The 4,022-nt window shown below is 39.6% G+C and overlaps 1 pseudogene; it reads left to right on the forward strand.

Annotated features, from left to right (window-relative positions):
* Window positions 1–272: 272 nt before the first annotated feature.
* On the forward strand, window positions 273–2,073 carry LOC114048099 (annotated as a pseudogene).
* The last annotated feature ends 1,949 nt before the right edge of the window (window positions 2,074–4,022 follow it).

Below are 4,022 nucleotides of genomic sequence, written 5' to 3' on the forward strand. Positions count from 1 at the left end.
AAAGAAAAGAAAAGAAAAGAAAAGAAAAGAAAAGAAAAGAAAAGAAAAGAAAAGAAAATAACTACTCAGCACAGCAACAGCCAGTCTTCCTCCACAGTGGTCACACCCCTGACTCCCCAGCAACCATATTGAAGGGACCCACAGTTGGCCTTCATCTTGGACCACTTATTCCTACATGGGAGTCTTCCAACATGGGAAAGTGGAGATCATTGCTAATGACCAATGAAACAGGAGCACCCCAAGCTACTTTGCCTTCACCAACACAAAACATTTAGTTGGTGATGCTGCAAAGAATCAAGTTGCAATGAACCCCACCAACACAGTTTTTGATGCCAAACATCTGATTGGTTGCAGATTTAATGATAGAGTTATACAGACAGACATGAAGCATTTGCCTTTTACGGTGGTGAGTGACACAGACAAGCCTAAGGTCTAAGTGGAATACAAAGGGGAGACCAAAAGTTTCTATCCAGAAGAATTATCTTCTATGGTCTTGACCATGATGAAAGAAATTGCTGAAACTTACCTTGGGAAGACTATCACAAATGCTGTGGTCAAGTACCAGCCTATTTCAATGATTCCCAACGTCAGGCCACCAAAGATGCTAGAACCAGCACTGATCTCAATGTGCTCCAAATCATCAATTAGCCTGTTGCTTATTATAGAGTGTTGCTGCTATTGCTTATGGCTTGGACAAAAAGGTTGGTGCCTAAAGAAATGTGTTGATCTTTGACCTTAGAGGTGGTACTTTTGATGTCTCCATTTCTACCATTGAAGATGGCATCTTTGAGGTCAAGTCCACAGCTGAGGACACCCACTTGGGTGGGGAAGACTTTGATAGCCAAATGATCAACCATTTCATTGCTGAGTTCAAGAGAAAGAACAAGGACATCAGTGAAAACAAGATGGCTGTCCACCGTTTGTGCACCACTTGTGAATGTGCAAAGCATACCCTCTCATACCCAGGCCAGTACTGAGATTGATTTCCTCTATGAAGGTATCTACTTCTATACATCAATCACCTGAGCCTGTTTCAAAGAGCTGAATGCTGATTTCTTCCGTGACACACTAAACCCTGTGGAAAAGGCCTTAAGATATGTCAAGCTAGATAAATCACAGATTCATGACACTGTTCTAGTGGGTGGTTCCACTCACATCCACAAAATCCAGAGGCTTCTGCAAGACTTCTTCAATGGCAAGGAGCTCAAGGAGATTATCAGTCCTAATGAGGCTGTTGCCTATGGTGCAGCTGTCCAGGCTGCCATTTTGTCTGGAGAAAAATCTGAGAATGTGCAGGATTTGCTGCTGTTGAATGTCACTGCTCTTTCCCTTGGAACTGAAACTGCTGGTGGAGTTATGACAATTCTGATCAAATGCAATTCCACCATCCCCACCAAGCAGACAAAGAGCTTTACCACCTGTTCAGACAACCAGCCTGCTGTGCTTTGTTTAGGTTTATGAAGGTGAAAGAACAATAACAAAGGATAAGAACTTGCTTGGCAAGTTTGAACTCACAGGAATCCCCCCAGCACCCAGGGGTGTTCCTCAGATTGAAGTAACATTTGACGTTGGTGCAAATGACATCCTCAATGTTTCTGCTATGGATAAGAGGACAGGCAAGGAGAACAAGATCACAATCATCAATGATAATGGTCATCTGAGCAAAGAAGAGATTGAGTGCATGGTCCAGGAGGCTGAGAAATACAAGGCTGAGGATGAAAAGCAGATAGACAAGATGTCTTCTAAGAATTCACTCAAATTGTATGCTTTCAATATGAAGGCTACCATAGAGGATGAAAAACTGCAAAGCAAAATTAGTGATGAAGACAAATAGAAGATCCTTGACAAACATAATGAAATAATCAGCTGGCTGCTGGAAAAGAACCAGACTGCTGAGAAGGAAGAATTTGAGTATCAGCAGAAAGAACTGGAGAAGGTCTACAACCCCCATCATTACTAAGCTGTACCAGAGTGCAGGGGGCATGCCTCCCACGCCTGGTTGGGTTTCCAGGTGGTGGAACAAGCCTATTTGGAGGTGCTTCTTCTGGATCCACCGTTTAAGAGGTTGACTAAATACACCAATTACACACAGCTTTCCAAAATTGAAGGACTCAAATTTGTAGCCAAGGCAGTAGCAGTTTAAAAGTAACATTTAAGGTACTGTGTAAATCTGGGCATTCTGAATACTTGAATGTGTGCAAAGGGAGAGAAGTGAACAACATTGTACTTTATCTGTACTGTAAACGAGTGGAAATGCAATTCTTGTCCTGGAGAATGAAATCTATTTAAAATTGGCACCATAAAAAAGCACAATCACCTAAATTCAATAATTCAATAAACATTTATTAACCACCTTATTATATGTCAGACCCTCTGCTAGTCGCTGAGAAATCAAAAGAGGCAAAAGACAGTCCTTGTCCTCAAGGAGTTTATAATCGAATGTGTGTGTGTAAGGGGGAGTGGCAACATGAAAACAAATATATACAAAGGAAGCTATATACAAAATAAATAGGAAATAATTAACAGAGGGAAGGCATTGGAATTAGGAAGGGTTGTGTCTCATATGCAAATTGGATAAGTGTGCCATCTATGCATGTATGTAAGTAATTTATAGAAATGTTGAACATCATATACATATGGCCAATGACACTTCTGTGTGATTCCACTAATCTTCTACCAAAATGAACCATTAATAACTCCCTTTAAAATCTGGCCAAAGAAAGTTTTAAATTAACTTAACCCTACTGTTGTAGTGCAATTAGGTGGTAGAGTGGGTAGAATGCAGGGCCTGGAGTCAGGAAGACTCATTTCCCCGAGTTCAAATCTGGGCTCAGACATTTACTAGCTGTGAAACACTAGGCAAGTCCCTTAACCCTGTTTGGAGAAGGAAATGGCAAACCACTCCAATATCTTAGCCAAACAACAACAACAACAACAACAACAACAACAACAACAAATTGGGTCACAAAGAGTTAGATACAAATGAAGTAACTCACCAACAACAATTTTATTTTTCATACACAGCTTCCCAGTTTGTCCACAAGATGAGCAGGGAGTCTTTTTCAAATTCTTTGATGAAATCCAGGTTTACCATATTTATGGCATTCCCCTGTTCTGTGTAGTGACCCTGTCAAAATTGGAAATGAAGTTAACTGACAAAATTTGTTCTTGAAGAAGTCAAGCTAATCCTTAGGGGTTATCATGGTTCCTTTATTGATACATGATAGAATTTATTTTCTATGTTTAGTCAAGCAAGCTCCAATAATTTGCAGATTCCATTTTCTTTCCATTTTTGAAAATCAAGGCAATATTTATCTCTTACTAGTACTGTGATAGTCCTCACTAGACCTATTCTTTATTACTTTTCAAAGATAAATGACCCAGTAATCACATAGACTCATCCTTGGAGATAGATAATTTGGGCCCAGTGATGTGAACTCACCAAAGGCAGCTAGATGCTTTTTTAGTATCTCAAAACTTTTATGGAGTTTTTATCCTTAGTCACTTTCTGCTGCCAACCTCACTCAAAAATTATGCTTCTTTACCAATAAAATGGAAGCAAAATGAGTTGAGCAGCCCCTCCCAGCCACGATTTCCAAAGTATGCTGCTTCATTCTGCCATCTTCTTAATCTTCCACTACACAACAAACAAAACAAAATAAAAAAAACATACAAATAACAACAATAAAACACTTGGACTCTTACCCTAGGATGAGGGGTTGTGATAGATGAATTTTTATTTTATCTTTCATAGTACCAGACCACAATATCATTTCATGACCAAATCATGCCTCCCTTCTCCCCTTCTCCCCTTCTCCCCTTCTCCCTTTCCAGCTCCTTTGTGTATGTTTTCTTTCCCTGTTAGAATGTAAGCTCCTTAAGGGTATGATCTTTCTCAGTTGCTTCTACATATATCCCCAGTGCATAGAACACAGTGTTTATTATACAATAGACACTTAATAAAGGTACTACCGATATCTATCTATCTATCTATCTATCTATCTATCTATCTATCTATCTAT

This window comes from Vombatus ursinus, unplaced genomic scaffold (assembly GCF_900497805.2).
Source record: "Vombatus ursinus unplaced genomic scaffold, bare-nosed wombat genome assembly UNPS02014791.1, whole genome shotgun sequence".
In the NCBI taxonomy this organism is placed as follows: domain Eukaryota; kingdom Metazoa; phylum Chordata; class Mammalia; order Diprotodontia; family Vombatidae; genus Vombatus; species Vombatus ursinus.